Here is a 20,587-nt window from a genome sequence, read left to right as displayed (position 1 = left end):
GAATGAAAATTCTCTGTTGACTGTGTAAGGTCCTTGATATAAAAGCAGTATGAGCCATAAATAAGAACATCTGTGAACTCTGGAAGAGAATGAGCAAATTTTATCAGAACAAAGCCAAGACACACCCGGATAAGGTTCCAATAGTTCCTACTATGAAGAAATTTGAGGTTAATTATTTGAACTATAATAGATAGTATATGTAATTTGTTGTAGATCTTATGCTTTATTAAGTTTATTATAAGGCAAACATAGCTCATTCATATGTAAGTTTAGTCATTAAGAATTAATGTCTGCTGTGTTTATAAAAATGTGTAGTTTCACAATCCCTTTAAATATGTGTGTTGATACACATATCGATAGTAAGCAGACTTTTCTTGACAACTGCAGACAAGATTCTGGGTTTAGAATGCAAGGCCAGATAAGCAACAAGGTTTTTCAGCAGGCTGCCTTAGCCAGGTGTCCTCCTGTCTGATATGCCGCAGGTAGCCTGCCGTTTACTGGTGGTTTGGTTTTCTCCAAATGCCTATGGCTATATGTTACCTTTAGAAACTCCAAAATAGAGTGTTAGCTGTGCTTTGCTGAAATGAAACACTGAAGGCAGCATTAGGGGTTTCCTCTTGATTCATTGGTGTTCTGATCCATAGAGCATTAAGGCCTTACCATTTTCCTGGGAGTTTACCATTTGTCTGGGAGTTTGTACTTTATCACAAGACTGTTTTGACTCTGAAAAGTGGCACTGCTTTCAGATGCCCATGCTCCCTCTGAGAAGAGGGGCTATTGACACATAATAATAACTTTTCCCCCAAACCCTCAGAGCTGATAGCAACCTTAATAAAATACCAGTATTTTTAATACAATGAAGTATAAAGGATGTACAAGTAGGAAAAAGTTAATCCCAATCCCCACTCAAGGATCTCATTGTGCTGCTGACCACATGATGCAAATTTCATTTAGAGAAGAAAGGTCAGAAATAGTAAGAGAAGTGAGGCACATGGCAATTCAGGGGCAGGAGTGGAAAAAGAAAGCTCTCTCCTCCCTGCACTCACCTCTCTCCTAACTCACTCTGCCACCCTTACAGCCAGATTCTCTCGCCTACTATTTTCTTTCCAGATTGTTCACTTTGCTCAGAGAATGAAGGGAAAATACATTCACCACAATCGAAGCAGCATGTATGAGGAGTGACTGCTTACTAGTGCTCTCAATAACATCTATTCATTGTGGGCGGAGAAAAAACAAAAAAACAACTGGACCAAGACACACACACTCTAAATGTCTTGGGCTGAGGGGAAGGACACTCCAGTTAAGCTCCAGACTATAGTCTCTTGGTTTCTTTCCTTTCTGGCCTCCCTGGAGGAAATGTGAGGTGCTGACCACCTCCATTGAAAGGTGTGTTTCCTTTAGCTCTTCCATAGCAGTGATGCCTAAAAGAGAAACAGGTATCCGAAAAAAGGTTTACTGCCCTGCAGGTACATCAGAAGCATCTAGCAAAGGAGGGGGATTTTTTTTACTGTAAGACTCTCCTCCCACGCTAGGAGAATTTGGATACCCTCATGGGGGCTTAGTCGACATTCTCCTCTGTCCACGCCTGTTGAGTCACCATATTGAGGAGACACTGTTACTGATGATATTGCTTATATCCCTCAGTTGTGTTGAGTCAACAAAAACAACAACTACTATAGAGGCTCTTCGCTCAGCCTCAAATAAACTGAACTCTTTGCCTAAGAAAAAAGCTGAAGCTCTGTTGGGAGGACTCTGCTAATTAAAAATATGAGGACTCCCCAAGGTCAGGAGTATCTAAACCAGACCATGAGGGATAGTGAAGGATCTGGTTGCAAGGGAAAGGAAGAGCTGGGAGAATATAGAGCAATGAATAGGCAACGAGATTAGCAACACAAAGAGTGGTTAGGGTCGCATCATGGAGTGAAGTTCAGAGCAAAGATCAGAGTCAGGAAAGGTAAGGGAAAGACAGTGATTGGGAGTCTGGGCTACAATGGAGTTGAGTAGGGCAGAGCCAGGGAACCCAGGGCTAGTGGAAAGGAGTGTCATCGATATAAATGCCTGGCTGCCTCAGTGGTGAATCTCCCTTTCATGAGGCCCTCCTGCATCTCCACAAGTGTTGGCCTGAACATGGTCATGCGTTGGGGGCAGCCCTGCTAACAGGTGTTACGTAATTATTTACAGGTCTTGGGTGCCACTCCGCATCCTTAAGAAAATCATTTTAGGGCGGGCCCGGTGGCTCAGGTGGTTGGAGCTCCATGCTCCTAACTCCAAAGGCTGCCGGTTCGATTCCCACATGGGCCAGTGGGCTCTCAACCACAATGTTGCCAGTTCAATTCCTCGACTCCTGCAAGGGATGGTGGACTCCGCCCCCTGCAACTAAGATTGAACACGGCACCTTGAGCTGAGCTGCTGCTGAGCTCCCGGATGGCTCAGTTGGTTGGAATGCGTCCTCTCAACCACAAGGTTGCTGGTTAGACCCCCACAAGGGATGGTGGGCTGTGCCCCTTGCAACTAGCAACAGCAACTGGACCTGGAGCTGAGCTGCACCCTCCACAACTAAGATTGAAAGGACAATACTTGACTTGGAAAAAAGTCCTGGAAGTACACACTGTTCCCCAATAAAGTCCTGTTCCCCTTCTCCAATAAAATCTTTAAAAAAAAAAAAAAAGATCATTTTACTTAAGAAAAAAAAGGCATTCTTTTCTGTTGTTTGCTTTTGGTCTTCCATATGAAATAATTAGAAAATGTGTGTTGTTTAATGACCAATATTTACAGCAAAACTTCAGGTTTTCCTTGTGTTGGATTTAAGCCCACATTTAGAGAACGCTGGTTTGTGATGTTCATTTCCCCAACTCCACATTCCCATCTTCCGGTGAACTCCAAGGCAAAAGAAGTCTAAGCTACCCGTTTTCTTCCCATCTCATAACCCTGCCCACCTCACACCTTACCTGTTCTTTAGTTTTGAGCAGATGAAATGATGATCTCTCTAACAAGCACTCCAGACAAGTGACACAGCCACCACAAATGTCGGATGGCCAGAGCTTAGTTGTTGTGATATGTCTGAGGAGTGGCAGGGTCATGTTTTGGATCATGTTTTGCAATGTTACCATTCCAAGAACAACTGCAATGCTGTGCTGTGTGTCTCAGTTCCAATTTATATTTCACTCCATGAGATAGGTTTAAGATAGAAGAGCTTCTGATCCAAAGCCTCTTAATGTCTTATGGATTTGGACTATTGCTTCTGGGACTCCATCTTTGCCTTCAAACATTCTTTAGCAAGTGAACTAAATCTAGATCTCCTAAGTCTTTCCAAAAAGAGAAAGTAAGATTCATTTTACTTTCAGATCATCAGGGGTCAAAACTTGGGCCAGAGAAAGCCATGAAAATTTTATAACATTAGATCACGTAATATTGGGTGTTTGGGCAAGATTTCTGTTGTATATCTCTGGTCTCTTTCTTGAACGGGAGCAATAAGCACCATTAGTGTCCTTAATGAAAACGTATCTAAATTAGTGAATTCCTACAAACACGAAGAAACTAGCCCTCTCACTTACTTTACCAAACAAAATGTGTTTCTTCATGAAATTATCAAGACACCACCTAAGTTCCGTGTTCATTGTAATTAATTTATAAAGTAACTTGATAGATAAAATTATTCCTTATGCTTACCGTAACTATTATTAAAATAAAATACAGTAAGTGTATTGGAACCTGTCAACAGCAAAAATGTCATTTCTTTTATATTGAGATTCAATTTCCAAATAATAGGAAGAGAATGAAATGTATACAAAAATTCTGCTGAATAAAATTTGACCTTTTGATTATATAAAATATACTTTAGAGTTATCATTATAAACCTCCACCCAACTGGGGTTGAGTTAAAGTGCCAGCTGGAAAACGTTCTTGATTTCATTTTGTTCTAATGCTACACATGAAGAATAAGAGTTAAATATCTAGAAATAGAATCTATCAATTTGGTTTACAATGACACCTCAGTGATAGCCCCAACACATCTTTCAAACACCTCTAAGATGACTAATAATTATTTAAAAAGACATAATCTCATATCACCACCTAAAACTAGGACTCACAATCACACTATTGCAAAAGTCTTGGAGATAGTTTTATTAATAATAAAGCTGATGATATGCAACTTATGAAAATGACCAGGGCCTTCTAACCAGGGAAAGAAGGAAGGAGTGCATGTAGTTACTGTGAGGGCCTCTGTCATCAAAATGCAGCTAATGAACCAGAGCTACTATTTCGTAAGAGGTAGGGCCAAAGTCACAGGAAAGGAGGTCAATGGAAAAGCAAAAGTGGTTCTCTCCATGATGGGGTATGACTGCACTTGAGTTCTGATCAGTAGGAATGGAAAATAATAATGGAATTGAGGCCATCAGAAGCCGAGCCTTTGTTAGGTTGATGGGTAATTTATCTGGTGTTTGTGACTATCTGAAATAATCTCAGGTTCTCACTGTGAGATGTTACTACAGATTTTTTACCCATTTATCAAAAAGAATATGGAGAAAGAGAGCAGTGTCAGAGAACTGTGCACAAAATAACTATCCGTTGCTGTTGGTAACCAAGACTTGGAGTAAATTGAAAACTATAGAAATCTATGTCCCTTTTTGATTTTCAGATGGTTGAAACTTTTAGAAAAGGACTCAGTTTATTTTTGGTTTTTATGGTTCAGCTATGTCTCAGAAGGTCAGTTGGCCTTGGGAAGCTCTGTATCCCATATTTAGATTACTAAAGCTGTGTTTTAAAGAAGAATTATTTGGGACTTATCCAAACATTGAACTTAAAAAAAAGAAAAAGAATCGTAAGATAAGTAGGTTTTCAGCTGCCCACCCAGCCACTTGTGTGTCCCCATGTAGGAGCGTCATCATTGATCCTCTGAGTTCATGGTAGCTATTGCTTATTCCATAGACCTTCCCAGACCCAGCAATTCCTCTCACAATGTTTGATTTTTTTCTCTCAACCTTCACCCTATGCTCACCCTGTGGACTTGACAAAGGAACTTGGCTAACCCAGTGTATACTTCGGGATTTTTGCAGTTGTAATTAACAAGAGTATTCAACTCACACTGGCCTGAACCAAATAGGGAATGAAAGTATTGGCTACAGTACTGGAAATTTCAGAAGCTCAAGCACACCCTGGTATAAGGGCTTCAATAATATCTCCAGAACTTTTTTCTTTCTTTCTGTGCCGTGACTCAACTTCCTGTATGTTGATTCCATTCTCAGATAGGCACTCTCCTTATGGCCCCAAAATGACTGCCACTTACCCTGGGAACAACTTCCTTCTAAGGTTCAAATCTGGTAGAAAACAATGGATGTCTTTGACTCAGAATTCTCAAAAAAAAAAAAAAGTCCAGAGAGTCACACTGATTAGATCAGTCTTGCCACCCTTTTGCAAGAGAATATGGTGCATCAGTTGGCTTTGGCCTCAATCCAGTTACCACCCCAAAGTGGGAAGCCCATCTAGACCACAAAGAATGAAATGGAGAAGGAATGGATTCCAAAAAAAGCAGCAAATAACCATTAGATCCAGCTTTGACCATTAGCTCTTCCTAAGCTCACATTATATTCAACACCCCAGCCATATGGAGCTCTCCACACCCCTCACTTGCCATGCTCTCTTTTCTCTTCATACCATCCTGCATGCTGGGATATGTGGAATGGAGTCTGGCCTATCGTCTGCCTGTCATAAAACAGAGTCAATGAACTTACTCTAGGACATAGACACAAAGGACTCCAGCAACACTGGGGTTGCTATCGACCCATAGTAATGAGCATTGTTGCTTCTAAAGTGTGTTGATCATTTAATTGAAATACAACTAATTAAAAAAAATCTATCCTATGGAGAAAAATGATAAAATGTCTGTAGCAGATGTATTGTGTCCAGAACCACTTGACATGGTGGCCAGTAAAACTTGGGAATGCTTCAATTTCTGTTGTCTTAAAAATACTTAAAGATTTATCATCGAAGCCATGAATCCCTTTGAAACTAGTAGGTACCCAACATGGCCATTAAACTTAGAGAAAAGAAAGCCAATTTCAAATATATGAAGGAATGTGCGCTAAGTAGTGAAGGGAAAGACTTATTTTGTGATTTATTTTTTTTTTGAGCATACAAATAGAGCTAAAAGGAGAAGTTCAAAAAAAAGGAGAAGACATTTCATTTATCATACATTTATCAAGAGCCTGCTAAGTGCCAGAGCTGGGTATGTCACATTGAAATGAAATAAGACCCCTGCCCTCGAGGTGTAGACAGTTTAGCAGGAAACAGTACACACATTAACCAATGTCTCCAAGAGTGGCAGTAACCCTGCCTGAGAACCATTGCACCTTCCCACTTTCAACACTCCCACCTGGAAAGGAGGTGAGCAGTCTTGCTTTCCAACATTCTATGCCCTCCTTTACATCTTCCACCTGATGACTCCTCCTCCCCTATTTTTTTCCTTCCCATTATTAAATCCTGCTGCGTCAAGACCATCATGGCACTTTGCTGCTGCTTTCCCTACTGTCATGAAAGGCTTGAGAACTGGAGGAAGACTCATGAATAATTTAAAGGCAGCTTCTCACTTCCGGAAGCAATGCTCCAATTACCTAAGATAGCATCAGGCCACCTAGCTTTCCTCCTGTGCTCGAGACAGGTATGCGCTGGTGGTGGCTTCAGCTAAAATAGCCAATGAATCAGCAGTGCCAATAACTAACCCCAGATTCTCATAAATTATGGACTGCACCCAAAATTGAGGGATGGTGCTGTGTGTGCAAGAGGAGCTGGTTAGATTAGTTGGTCAGCAGCAGGATAGCCAGCCAAAATGATCACATGTGTTATACCAACACAATCACGACTATTTATAGTTGGGTTTTTTTGTTGGTATTTTTATAAATTTTATTGGGGAATATTGGGGAAGAGTGTGTTTCTCCAGGGCCCATCAGCTCCAAGTCATTGTTCTTCAATCTAGTTGTGGAGGGTGCAGCCCATGCAGGAATTGAACCAGCAACCTTGTTGTTGAGAGCCGGCTGCCCCCCCGGAAGCTCAGCGGCAGCTCATTGTCTTCAATCTAGTTGTGGAGGGCACAGCTCACTGGCCAATGGGGGAATCGAACTGGTAACCCTGTTGTTCAGAGCTCGCTCTCTAATCAACTGAGCCATCCGATCACTTCTATAGTTTTTTAAATCAAGCATGGAAGTTTTATCTACTTCCTCCTTCCTGCCAGCAGCCCCTTAGTTATTTCAATAAGCACCTTCACCAGGGAATTCAGAGAAACATAAATAAATCATTAATATATTTGTGTCTAAATGTAAACAGACGTGAGACTCTTCTTGTGACAAAAACAATATGCAGGAAGATCTAGAACTCCTAAAGAAGTTTTGCTCATTCATATCCCCCAATTTTGTTCTAAAAATTCCTCAAATTATGATCATACTCAGATTTCTAGGTATGACTATTGAAATATACTGATTTATTCAAGGCTAAATATTGAATACAAGTTTAGTTGGAAGAAGAATGGAAACAAATGCAAGAAACAGGGTCCTCTTTATATCTGCCCTGTGAAGGTTGCTCTTATTAGTTTAATTAAGCTCTTGGATTAATGTACATAAGCCCCTCCTGATTCATTCCTTACTCATGCAGGGAACCCAGCATGAGCCTAAGCTGGGTTCATTCTAGGACTCAGGCACGTCAAGGCACGTTGAAGAATGGATGTGTGTGTGTGGTGGGGGGTTGGTGGGGGAAGTGTTCAACAGGAACTTAGTTATGTAAGGGACAGAGGAACCTTTTGGAAAAGAGCTCCTCTTCAGGAAAAAGAATTCTAAGGCCAACATATTTGATAAAGGACAGAGGTCCAGAATGGGAGGGATAAAAGGGCAAAAGGAATGGTGTGGCAGGCCTCCAGGAGCCCCAAACTACTTCTGTTTTTGAGACTCCTGAAATATTACAACAGTGAGAAATACCAAAACTGGGTTAAAGAAACCGAAACATTTTGCAAATTTACATTTTGCATATTAATGTTTTTAACACCAGAAATAACAACACATTGCAAATAATGGTGCTACTTACAAGATAATGAAAAGAGTTATAAGCATTACTAATTCATAATTCGGTACAGGCGAGGCAATCCAGTGTAGGAACACAAGGGAACAGCTATATGGTGAATGCTGTCTTCCCTCAGTTCTGGGGCATCTCTCTGAGATGGTGTGAATGACCTCATTTGGAATCATCCCCATGACTGGCGTGCGGGTGGCTGTGCCTGTCCCGCAGAAGTGTCCTCCTGCTGGGTTCTCACTGACCCAGCCTGAATTTTATGCCTGGGGTGGGGGCTGCAGGAAAAGAGCCAGTCAAAACCACAAGAGCTCCTTATCCATAAGCTCTGAGAGACTCTGAGCTGGCAAACCGACTGGTGCCAATAAGTCCTTCGGCAACTTTGGTGACGTGAGCCATCACAGGAGTCGGCTGAGACATCACTGCTTCGACCCAATGTCAGCAGCCTTGGCACAGGTGTTGCTTGGCACAGGGCTGTCACAGCAGTGGAAGTGCCTTTGGTAATGGGGGCAACATTGGTAATGGGGGCAACAGACTTTCCTCATCCTGAGGTCAGCTTCATGATAGCAGTATCCATCAAAGGGACATGGAAGGTTCTAGAGCTGCAGAAAGTGGTCAGCAGAAAAGGAAATGGTGGTCCATGGTAGAGTAGAGTTCACCAGTCTGGAATTGTGTAAAGCAGAGGCACAGGTGTGGCATGGCTGACCTGGGAACAAAAATGAAGTAACCTTCCACCACCCACCGCTTCCCAAGCATGCTAGAAGCGAAGGACGAATTCAGGCAAAGGATGGCTAGGTGCTCAGCAATATCCTTTCCATGTCCTGAGCACACAGAAGAACTCATCTCCCAGACCCTTTGCAATGGCCAAAGGAACGTGACTGGAAGTGATAAAGGCCCCTTTCAGGCCTGGACTCTTAAACCTCCACAATACCCTCCTCTGCTTGATCTCTCCTTGCTTGCTGGTCAGCTCTGCTCAGATGATATGCAGAGGACTCCAAGAGTGCCATCGAGGACAGCAAACCAGAACTACACAAGCAGCCTGAATCCCTGAGTCATCACTTGGAGGAGAGCTGTCAGACCTGTTTTGAGTTGTGATGTGAGCAAAGAACAAACATTCATTGTGTTAAACCACTGAGATATTAAGGTTGTTTTGCTAGTGTAGCTCACAGTAATTACTCTGACTAATATAACAACACAAAGTGATGTCTAAAGTCCTATTATTATACAGACAAGGACCTCAGAAGCATCAGAAATTCAGGTTACAGAAACATGAATCAGAATTTGCAATCTACTAAGAAGCTTAGAGAAAAGGTGACAATAGAAGGATAAACAGGAACCTCGTAAGTGACTTTGTTTTCCTGCTGTAGACATTAGTGATGAGGCACAAAGACACCAGGAAACATTTAAGCAAGGATTCAAATAGTATCATTCCCTTGTCAGAATTGCCAAGAGTCGAGAGCTTGTTTTACAGTGGTGAAGACAATGAAACGCTATCCATTTTTCTCTCTGATCAGCTCATAGGTTTTTGTTTATGACCTTGATTTATGCATTGCCATGGTTTTATCTTTTACTTCCCCATGGCTATTGAAAAATAAAACAAAGGGACAGTTCTCCCTGAACCACAAATTTGCTAACACAATGCTCTTTAAGTACATATAACAACAAACCGAAATTTGACCAGACTTTTGAAAACCCATTTGACCTGCAATGCCTGAAGGAAGAACTGCTCACATGGGATATGTAGACTTTATTTCTTTTAATCCTCTTTTCCCATTTCCTCGGGAGCTGGATAAGGCACCAAAGCAGAAGTTTGTCATGGCAGTTCTTTCTCTCCTGGACCACCAAGTGAAACTGGGTGAAAGGAGATGTCCAGCCAGGTGAAGTGGGTCTGTGACTTTTCTCCCCTTTTTGTAATTCAAACGTAATTTATGATACATGCTACATACAACATGGATGAAGCTTGAAAGCGTTAAGCTAAGTGAAAGAAGCAAGACACAGAAGGCCACATATTGCATAATTCCATTTACATGAAATGTCCAGAATAGGCAAATCCATAGAGACACAAAGCAGATTAGTGGTTGCCAGGGGCTGGGCGGCAGGGGGTAGGGGAGTGCCTGCCGCTTAATGAGTACAGGAAAATGTTCTGGAACTAGATTATGATGATGATTGCACAACACTGTGAATGTACAAGTGCCACTGAATTATACACTTTAAAATGGTTAAAACGATGACACTTAAATGAATTTTACCTCAATTTAAAAATGTTCTGATTTTTTAAAAAGTAACAATATTATCTGTTGCCTTTCTTGTTCCACATATTCCTGTTCTGTCTGCTACTCAGTTTTCCTGAAGTTATGGTATTCGTAATGGTAGCCTTACTAACAGTAAAAATTAAATGCAACGCACAGCAGCCAGACTGGCAAAAACACAAAAATTAACTTTAGGGCAGTCAACTGTCTGCCAAATCAATAGAAAATCTGAAAGGGGAAATCATGTGATTTTTTTTAGTCTCAGGGGAGACCCTGCTTCCACTTGGAGCAGACGTAGAACTATAGGTTCCTGGATGGGAGATTAATAAATAAAGTAAAAAAACATATCTTGGTCCTTTCTACTTATCTCCCCCCAAAGCATGTTGCAGTTTATAGGTTTGATCATTTTTAAAATCTTCTTACTTTCAGAACCAGCTTTTGTGGCAAACCAGACTTCGACAGTGAAGAATGGAGTAACTAGAGGGCAGAAGAGGAGCTGGCGTTGGATTGTGATTGTCATGCTGATTCCTGGAAAGCCACCCATCCCCTGTCCCCTGTCTTGGATGCTGTGACAAGCAGGTGGGTAGAAAGCCATGAGGCTTGAAGAAAATGAACCGAAAACCGCTTGCTTTAAATTCTTGCCCTTCCTTCCCACCTCAGCCATGCCTTCTCTGCAGTGACAGGGTTTAGCATCTCTGCCTGAGCCAGGAGATAAAGGGCATGGTTCATAGGAGGGTGTGTCCCATCATAAAGAGGGTCAGATCCTTCACCAGAGGCCCCCGTCTGCTCTGTTGGATGGTTTGCTCACATCTCAGCGTATAAAGTTAGCAAGATATCAGCAGACGCTTCCTGGTCCAGCACAACAGAAAGCAAACAGCACTTGGGGTTTTTGACTATTGAGTCTTACATCCTAGCCCTGCTTTGCAAAAGATGTGAAGACAATTAAGCCAGGTGGCCACCAGCCCCTGAGGCCCAGTTGTGCGGGAGCCAGCGTGGCTCACAAGAGCCAGTTAAATTTTCAGGAATTTTGCAAGCCAGTTCTTAAAACCATCAGTTTAAAAATGTATATTACAAATATTACTAGAGCTGAAAGAGATCTTAGTTTATGGTTATCCAGTTGACCCCTGAACAACATGGGTTTGAACTGCGTGGGTCACTTACATGTAAATTTTTTCAATACATACTGTAAATGTATTTTCTCTTCCTTATAATCATCTTAATAACATCGTCTTTTCTCTAGCTTACTTTATTAAGAAACCAGTACATCATACATATAACACACAAAATAGGTATTCATTGACTTATGCGTAAGGCTTCCAGTCAACAGTAGACTATTAGTAGTTAAATATTGGGCGAGTCAAAAGTTACACATGGATTTTTGACCGTGCAGGGGTTGGCACCCCTAAACACTACGTTGTTCAAGGGTCAACTCTAATTTGTAGGAAGGTGACAAATAGTAAATAAACTGCAGGTTACATAACAGATGTAATAACAATAAATTTATTGGAAAAAGATTTAGCAGATTGGAATGCAACTCTGTCATATCATGGCTGAACTGCAACTACAGGTTGGCTCTCTGAATTCAGCAAAAATTAGCGAAAGCATTCTGTGAGGGTCAATTACTATGTGGAAATTCCAATAAAGTGGGTTGCATATCTTATTATTATTTGTCCATTGTATTCCACATTCCCTTTATATCAGTAAAACCCATGATAAACTCATAAAGTTGCTTTTTTTTTCCAGAGAGCCAGTTAAACTTTACTAGCACGCCACTGCCTGAAGTGAGTCATTTGTTCATTTTCTCAACTGTAAAATGAAAGAAAGAAAGAATGAGAAATGGAGGGGAAAAAGAAAGGAGAGAGGGAGAGAAGGAGAAGAAGGGTCATTCTAGAATCCTGCTCCTTGCATTTCAAATCTAAAGCAGTGAAGGAAATGATAGGACAAACACAGGGCTCTCTCTTTGCAGTGGTAAAGCAGGTGGCCTTCTGTCTAGGATGATTTGAAAGGGACACCAAAGTTTCACAGCCCAGAAATAGCTACCCCTCTGGCTTGCCGGAACCTGTTTCTTGAAATTCACAGGATTTGGGCATCCTTCCTTTGGGTAAGTATTGCCTCTTATAGCATTCTCTTGCCTCCAAAACCACTCATTAGCACCTTAGCCCACATTTCTGTATAAATAGCTCGATATGACCTTGAAAAGCACTGAACTTCTTCCCAGGGAAATGAGACATAATTACAAGTTCTGATGGAGGAAGGGAGCTGGGAAAAGCCCAGGCATTGGATTTAACCCTGGCCATAAAACTGGGAATCGCAGCATTGCCTTAAGTACGGAAGGGACTGGCAGGGAACCATAAGGGTTCTGCAAAGACAAGTGGGAAAGCCCTGGCGGCTCCATCACTTCTGGGTCAACCTGGTGTGGATAGTGGTATGGAATTTGTACATTAGACCTCACGTGAAAAATAAGGAGGTCAGAGAGAACCCTAATGCCTAAATCCTAATGCTATGGTCTCTGAGTGATGATGTGTCGATGTAGGGCTTGCCGGTCATAACCCATGTCCCACTCTGGGGCGGGAAGTTGATGGTGGGAAAGGCTGTGCATATACGAGGGCAGGGGATGTAGGGAAACTCTTTGTACTTGCGGCTCGATTTGGCTGTGAACTTAACACTGCTCTAAAAAGACCCTTCCCAGCAGTCTCCTTTCCATGCCTCTCATCATTTAACAACCCTCATGTTTCTCATACCAGAATGGTCACATTTACAATCCTTGGAAAGATGTAGTTATAACTTAATAAATCAACAAGTGTAAACATGTGGGTTTACACGTCCAAAGTGGTCAGAATGATGAACGAAAGCATCAACCCTTCACCCCCAGCAGTCAAGCAACAGAGCTTTAAAATACTTTCCAGGTCGTTTTTCTCTCTCAAGATCACCTCCCCTTTGCCTCTCAGACCAAATATTGGGATTCCCCTGTTTTTCAAACATCTCAATTTCTTTGCCAATGTTTATTTTACTTTGTTAACTGTGACCGCCACCCTGGCTTTCAAAATATATACTTGAATCTCTTTTCAAAGGTTTATTTGACTTTACTTTCTATTACTCCTCCTCTTTTCAAAAACTCGTGCTAGAATTACTCTTCAATAATGGTGTCAGCCCTTTAAGGTCGTTTACTTGATCGAAGGGGTTCCCTCCCTTGTGTGTTCCTGGAAAGGATGGAGGGTCAGGAGGATATTGGTATGTATTTAGATGGAAAGCAGCCCCTAAAACTGGTGTGAAAGAGGGGAGGCTGGCTGTTCTTTGCTCCTTTCATCTCTTCCTGCATGCATATATTTTAGTAAGTGGCCAAAGCCATATGGTTTTCAAAGGGGCTTAGGAATGAATGAACAAGTACACATAGAGCAAAGGTAGCTTGTAGTGGTGGCTGTAAATGCCAGGGTCAGCAGTGCCAGGTCGTAGTTGTTCTGGGGAGAGGTTTACGCTTTCCCTTCGCTAAGCCTGATCTCCTGTCCTGCTTGCCACAATGTCATTCTAATGCGACTTAAACCTGCCTGTCTGGGCCTGCCTCATTCAAAGAGAGTTCTGGCACGGCTCTAGGCAACCCAAATCACCCTTGTCCACTCAGCAACTGTTCCGCCACCTGCCGGCTTTGGGTCTTCCTAAACCCAAAATACATCCAAGTGGTCTAAGAAGAAAATCCTTTGGGCTTGTTTTCCTCTGTTTGAGAGTTCCTATAAAGGCAAATTAAACCTCACTTCCCTGTTTTGTGAACAACTTTTCTGGAAAAGAATCACGACTGACCAAGTGGGGGCTGTTCTAGGAGCCCAGAATGAGTGACCACTGTGCCCGTGTCTTCTCTCCCTCGGGCCACTGACCCTCAAGCGCCGACCCTCACAGCTACTTCCCCTCCCTCTGCCATCAGGCTGCAGACATGGGCTCACAGGGCACATTTCACTCGCTTCCCAGGATGCCACTGTTTTTTTCCAAGATGTCACCTTTGAGAAGTTGCCACACGCTCATGTTCCAGTCTAAATGGGAATCTTTCTTCTTAATGCCCCCAACTGGACTCCAAGACAGATCCTGTGGATGAGCTTGTCTTCCCTGGCGTTAGCACTTCAGGGGACGCTTTCTGCTTACTTCACCAACATTATAAAGGAAGCAGGGCTGGCCTCGTGGCTCAGGCGGTTGGAGCTCCATGCTCCTAACTCCGAAGGCTGCCGGTTCAATTTCCACATGGGCCAGTGGGCTCTCAACCACAAGGTTGCCAGTTCAACTCCTCGAGTCCCACAAGGGATGGTGGGCAGCGCCCCCTGCAACTAAGATTGAACACAGCACATTGAGCTGAGCTGCTGCTGAGCTCCTGGGTGGCTCAGTTGGTTGGAGTACGTCCTCTCAACCACAAGGTTGTGGGTTCGACTCCTGCAAGGGATGGTGGGCTGCGCCGCCCCCCCCTGCAACTAAAGCAACTGGCAACTGGACCTGGAGCTGAGCTGTGCCCTCCACAACTAAGACTGAAAGGACAACAACTTGACTTGGAAAAAAGTCCTAGAAGTATACACTGTTTCCCAATAAAATCCTGTTCCCCTTACCCAATAAAAAATTAAGTAAATAAAATAAATACATAAAGGAAGCGATCCAATGTACACAGAGTACCTGGAACCTGAGTTAAGTTTTTGACACATATGAAAGCTGCCTATATTTTATAGGATAGCAGGGTAGAGGGTGACTGTGTGACCTGATCTTACTTAATAATTAGGAGCCATATCATGATACAAGTATGATTACCAGTGTATTGTGGCCACATGTCTCTGGGAGCCTTCCTGGGAATATCAGGAATAGAGGAATGCATGAAGCAGGGGGCCATCTCTTTGGCTGACTGGTTCTCCAGCTCCTCTGGATCTGAAGAGAGGTGAGGAGGGAAGGGACCAGGGAAGGGCTGGTGTGCTCTGCGGGGCTGGACATGACATTTGATATGCGGAAGCCATTTCTCTGCCCAAACTCCTCTTTACCGGGCCTGTTAGAAAAGCTGATTTCAGGTCTGTCCAGCATTCGCAGGAGTCACAGGACATAAGACACACCTCCTCATAGCTGAAATCACCCTCAGCAAGGGTGTTAGAGGTCTGTGCTCACCAGCGATCCTTGCTGAGTCGTGGCTTCTGGGCTGTGGGGAGAGCCCGACAACAGAAGCTAAATCACACATGAGAGAAAACCCAGAGGCTGGAGGCAACTCCGAGGTCTCATTAATACCCGTGATGTAGTCTCTCCTGAGTCCTGCCCTCCGTTAAAGCCTCCAGATGGCTAAAAAAGAAAAAGAAAATTAAAAGTAGCAGCTGCTGTTTGCCTCTATGGCTTTTATCTCTGCTCACTCAGAAAGAGCCACACTCCCTGAGAGCTGCAATTAGCCCGGCTCTTGGAAGGGCAGAGGCAACTCCAGGCCACCAGCCATCATTCCTGCTGTGGCACCTCCCAGATGGAGAAATTCCCTGATGAAGAAGGACAGGAAGGGTTATCAGGCTCATTCCTGGGACTGTCCGCATTTCCAAGGCTTCTTGTCTTTGACCTTGTTTTCCTAACCCAAACTCAGGACATGTGGTCTGAAAATGGATTTTTGTACTGCTCCCAGGGGCGTGAGTCAGTTGGGAGAGCCATAGTTTAGAAATACAGATGTTGGAATTTCTGGCACATCTTGAGGTAAAGCAGAAGAGAATAACAAAGAAGAGTAATGTTGGAGTCAAATGAATGGGATTGAAAATTACATCTCCACTACTTAAAAACTATGCAGTCTTGGACAAGTTATTTCACTGTGACACGGCTTTCTCTCCTACAAAAGGGAATTCTAATACCTGTCCCACAGAGCTGTTCTGAATATTGAGATAATATGTGTGTGAGGGAGATGAGAAGAGGCATCATTATAAACTGCCACAATTGTTTTCTAAGGAACAGGGACCTCGAGTTTCTTCATGGGTCTACTGCTTTTCTTAGTGAAGAAATGAGGATTTTGACTTTCTGGGAATAGCCAAGGAGAGAGTCCCTGGGGAGTACTGTGTTTACCCAAAAATAAGACCTAACCGGAAAATAAACCCTAGCATGATTTGTCAGGATGACATTCCCTGAACATGAGCACTAATGCGTCTTTTGGACCAAACCTTAATATAAGACCTGGTCTTATTTTCGGGGAAACACAGTAGAATAGAAACAGGGAAAGAAGAGAGGATCTAGTGAGATGGTGTGAGGCTGGGGAAGGAGGCCTGAGCTCAGGGGCTTTAAGGCTTGCTGGAGCTGTGTTCAAATCCTGCCCTGGCCGGAGCTGGGTTCAAATTCTGCCCTGATAACTTATTAACTATGGAGCTTTTGGCAAGTTATTTGCCTTCGCTTATTTCAAATTCCTCATATGGAAAATTGGAATCATACTACTTTCAGGGCTGTTGTCTGAATTAAATGAGATAATTATTGTGGGGTGCTGAATCCCCAGGATTTGTTGTTGCTATAGTTGTGAATAACACTGAGAATATATGGTCTGAGCTCCACAACGAGGACGCCTTGGCAAAAGCACATGCAGGGCTTTGAGGTTCTAGCATGCTTTATTATATGAGGACGGTAATGAGGTTTCCTCCTCGTTTCTCCCTTCTATAGATCATGGTTGTATCTCACTACCATCACCACCGTCAGGACTCATAGGGATTCCCAACACTCATAGGGATTTGCTTTAAATCACAATAATTATCAGAATAATTTTTTACAAAAATTTAAGTGTACCAAACCCATCTTCAAATTACACCATCCATAATTCCCCCCAGGGCCATTTGTCTTCCATCATCTTAACAGCTCACAATTTATTCTATCAGGATATCAGTTCTGATGATAGAAGTCAGCCTGTAAATGTAGACATTCCCTCCCAGTTTGGAGGGGTTTGTGCTCAGGAGTCTCACCCAGGTGAGACTGAGGTGCTCAGAATGCTAGAAAAGACCTCAGTCAGTCAGAACGTGAAGGACCACTTCCGGATTCAAGGCAGTGAGATTGTTTCAGCAGCAGTGAGATTATGTCCATCCTAGAAAACGTGGAGAAAGCAAAGCGCTCCAGCTCTACCAAACCACACTTCAACCACAAAAGGTGACTATGAACCTTGCTAAATAAAATGTAATGCAAAATGGCACCAGGCACCATCAGAATGCGTATCTTCAAATGGGTAGAAAGCTCTATTGAGGGAAATCAAAGAAACAAAGAATGCACATCAAATTGGTGAGTGAAATAGGGACATAAATGTGGTACTTTATCCCCTAGGGTTGGGTGCCCAAAGTGATGCACTCCAATTCTGCTTAGGAGTTTCCATTTTACCCCTTCCCCGCATGTGTCAAGGGCTTCCAATAATTTTTTCTCAATTCCTCTTGAATGAAAGTATCCTAAGTCAATAAGTAGAAACATGGGTAAAGATTTGTGGTCTAGGATGTTTGATGTAATGTTATTTATAAAAAATAAAAATATTGAAAATAATCTAAATGTCTAGTTATGGATAGGTAATAAATAAATCATAATGTTATGAGTATTACACCACCGTTAACAATTGTTGTTTGAAAGAATTTCAATGTTATGGTAAAATGCTCACGATACAATATTGTATAAAAAATAGTACACACAAGTACATATAGATATCATTCAATTAAACATCTACATATATACATATACGTTTGTGCATTAAACAAGAGTTAAAGCAAATATATCAAATAATGGAATTAGAGGAGATTTTCCTATAATGTGTGGTTATTATCTTTAGAATAAGACAAAAATTAGATGAGAAACCAGGCTGTCTCTGGCTTACAAATTTGTGTCTGGTGACAAATTAAATACATAGCATTTATTTACATATTCTCTTCCCCCATGTGGGGATAGAGCCAGGAGTGCAGTTTCCAGGCTCTCAGCCTCACATGGAAAGGTACAGGCTCAGGTTGTAAATGGCCATCAATTGTGACTGGATGGCCATCAGCTGTGGCTAGTTGGCCGTCACCTGTAACCAGGGAGCCATTGTCCACTAATATAACTGCCGTGGCTACACTAGGAAAAAATGGGAGCTAGCAAGAAGATGGTGGCTGAGCTAGCAAGCATGGATTGCAGTTAGCATAGTGGATTGCAGCTAGCAAGAGGAGTGGAGTTGAGTTGAGTGGAGTCGGTCGGTTGGCAGGTGGAAAAGCGGACAGCAGGTCACACGTCGTGTGAATCCAGCCTCCAGTGAGACTATAGTGGTATAACTCCCCTACCTATGGCTCCGTGGGTGTTCCTTTTTGGCCTCACCATATCCTGTGTTCTTATGTGGGGAGCGGGAGCTGAGACCCCACATGCCGCCCCGTAGGACACCCCATTTATATTACCTTGATACTCAAGACTCTATCTGCTATTGCTTTTTAAAAATATCTTTATTAAATTTATTGGGGTGTCTGCTATTATTTTTCTTTTCTTTCTTATAGCACAGGGCTTTTTGCACACAGAGGCAGTCAGTCAACCAGTAAATCTAAGAAGAAGCAGCTCATACTATCAGTTCAATGGTCACTTCTAAAAAGACCCTATGGTCCATCTGTTAACAAAAGTACTGGCAGCTCACTGGATGAGACTCCACAACAATGGAGATGCCCGCATTCCCAGTGGAGAAGAATAGCAAAAACAAAAACCAATTAGGATCAAATACATCTGATCTCAATTTCACCACTCAATAGCAAAGTAAATGTGACCAAGTATCTACTTCTGTGAGTTTCAGCTTAATCGCCAACACTAATACCATTCCTTAAGTTGATTATGTAAGAATTAAAGCAGGTACAGTGCCTGGCAAATTGTTGGTATTTTCCCTTCCCCCTTTTGTTAGCATGGATCATTTTACTAAGAAAAGGATATTGTGAATAATTAAAAATTGTCATCTGCTCCCACAGTTCATTATCTCCTTTTGAAGAACTCAAAGGATTTGAAATTAAATTTTAAATGGTATCTGTGTAGACACAATTCACCCACATCTGGAAAACTCAAAGTTGAATCCTTGCTCCTGCTGCTAGCAATTTGATTTTTCAGTATTTCCCTGAAATCCTCTTGCTGTTTCATCAAATCTGATTGGGGAGGAACACGTGATTCCCCAGGGTCTGGGGTTAAGCATTAGATATGAAAGTCACAGGGACCAGGAGAGATGAATAATATGTCTCAGCTCATTTATTTTCAAAAGCCTATTGAGTCAGGAAAAGAGGTGGATGGGAGGAACTTTGAAAGAGTAACCAGGTTTATGAGGCAAAGAGATCTCATTTGTATAATTTAATACTGGGAAGAGGGTTATTTTTGATGAAATAGTTATCTTGGAACTGTAGTAGCTGCTATGTCTTTTGTGTTTCTCCCTTACGGTAAAAGGACATTATAATGAATGTAATAGGGCCATATGGAAATTTATTTTTTATCCTACCCCATCTCTTTCCATCTTTTCTTGTGCTGTGACTAGTTTGTTAAGCAGTAATTTTCACTTTTCTTAGTTGTCTACTACATAGTGTTCTGTATTATCAAACTATGTTATATTCTTTTGTTTTGATCCATGAAAAATTTGACCTTTACATTGCCCTTACTTTGAAGGTCAAGGCGATAATTAGCTTGGGCTTTTTGTGCATTAAGCAAACAGGTCATTTCAGCAGAGAAGAGAAATGGATAGTAACAATGAGTGAATGTTGGTGTGCATGATTCAACGTTATTTAATGTTTATCTGCATACAGTTCCACTTAAAAGGATCCCATTCCCCACCACACTTTGAGAAATACTGCTTCTGTCATTATATGATCTATGTTCCAGAATCCTTGGTCTTTATGCTACAAAACCCTTAGTGTGTGGCTCTTTATTCTCATGGCCTCATGATAGCTTTTCTATGTCCTCTGGATACTACATCCTCATTCCAGGTAGGAGGAAGGGGTAATGACAACAGAGTCAGTGTACCAGCTAGTTTTGATTTTCCCCTGGAAAACAATAGCTTCATAGCATTTTTACCCAGTAGAATGCAGCTTGCATCTCACTGGCCAGCATTATGTGACATGTTCATTCCTAATTGCAAAGGAAGCCTGGGAAGTCATCCTCATGACAGGTTTATCCTGTGCCAATGTATCAGCTATTCTACCAGCCCCATTTTCACCCTTGGAGACACTTCTCCTGGTGTGTTCTGTTGCACTCCTCCAATCTGAGCTGGGAATGCTCTAGGCTTGATGCTCAGCCAGAAAACAATAGCTTCCATAGCATTTCCATTTCCACCATCCTGGGAATTTTCTTCTTCTTGTCCCTGTATT

The sequence above is a fragment of the Rhinolophus hipposideros genome (assembly GCF_964194185.1).
Source record: "Rhinolophus hipposideros genome assembly, chromosome: 26".
Taxonomy (NCBI): domain Eukaryota; kingdom Metazoa; phylum Chordata; class Mammalia; order Chiroptera; family Rhinolophidae; genus Rhinolophus; species Rhinolophus hipposideros.
Note: the sequence above shows the minus strand (reverse complement) of the source record.